This window comes from Sapajus apella, unplaced genomic scaffold, assembly GCF_009761245.1.
Source record: "Sapajus apella isolate SASKATOON/1434 unplaced genomic scaffold, GSC_monkey_1.0 scaffold175, whole genome shotgun sequence".
NCBI classification, from domain to species: Eukaryota; Metazoa; Chordata; class Mammalia; order Primates; family Cebidae; genus Sapajus; species Sapajus apella.
In genome coordinates this window covers 1,467,361-1,468,737 of record NW_022437115.1, presented here as the reverse complement: position 1 = coordinate 1,468,737, position 1,377 = coordinate 1,467,361, and positions in this window count along the sequence as shown.

The following is a 1,377-nucleotide window of genomic DNA, read 5'->3' as shown; positions in this document are numbered from 1 at the left end:
CCCAGCTAATTTTTTGTATTTTTAGTAGAGACGGGGTTTCACCGTGTTGACCAGGATGGTCTTGATCTCTTGACCTCGTGATCCACCCGTCTCGGCCTCCCAAAGTGCTGGGATTACAGGCTTGAGCCACCGTGCCCGGCCTTTCTTTTCTTTTTTTGAGATGAAGTCTTGCTCTGTCACCCAGGCTGGAGTGCAGTGGCTCGATCTCAACTCACTGTAACCTCTGCCTCCTGGTAGAGCCAAACTAAACGTCAACTGTGGGGTGACAAAGAGCCCCTCCCCAAGTCCCCTGGTGCCCCTTACTGCCCAGCTGCTCCAGTTCCTCCACTAGACTTCCTCCCCAAATGTGGCACTTAAAGAGTGAATGTCTGTGTTCACAAAAGGCCTTCAGCGTCTCCAGCAAGACTGTTCTGATTTTTTTCATACCTGTAAAGGGCTGGTTGTTAAATATGCAGGTCAGTGCAGGAACTGACCTGAACACATCCCAGGCTCCCTAGGCTGGGATAGTGGTTAATGTCATCCTCATTTCTCTTGCTTTCTCCCAACCTGATTAACCCTGAGTCCTTACAGACTTGCCGCCTACGGGTCCATGATGTCTCTCAGGGTCTGTTGTCCCAGATCCACAGTTTGCAGGGCTGAAGCCACCCAGGATCATGTGGGCCTCAGTTCCAAAACACCGTTTGCTACTGGCTGGGGGTGGTGGCTCACGCCTGTAATCCCAGCACTTTCAGAGACCAAGGCAGGTGGATCACAAGGTCAAGAGATCGAGACCATACTGGCCAACATGGTGAAACCCCGTCTCTACCAAAAATACAAAAATTAGCTGGGCATGGTGGTATGCACCTGTAGTTCCAGCTACTCAGGAGGCTGAGGCAGGAGAATTGCTTGAACCTGGGAGGTGGAGTGTGCAGTGAGCCGAGATCATGCCACTGCACTCCAGCCTGGTGACAGAGTGAGACTCCATCTCAAAAATAAATAAATAAATAGTAGATAAACAGCCGGGCGCAGTGGCTCACACCTGTAATCCCAGCACTTTGGGAGGCCAAGGCAGGCAGATCACAAGGTTAAGATATCGAGACTATCCTGGCCAACAAGGTGAAACCCTGTCTCTACTAAAAAATACAAAAATGGAGGTCCGGGCGGGCGCGCGCACCCCCACCACAGGTACGCAGGGCGTGGTATAAGGGAGAGCAAGGCCGGGCACGCTGGCTCAAGCCTGTAATCCCAGCACTTTGGGAGGCCGAGGCGGGTGGATCATGAGGTCGAGAGATCGAGACCATCCCGGTCAACATGGTGAATCCCCGTCTCTACTAAAAATACAAAAAATTAGCTGGGCATGGTGGTACGTGCCTGTAATCCCAGCTACTCAGGAGGCTG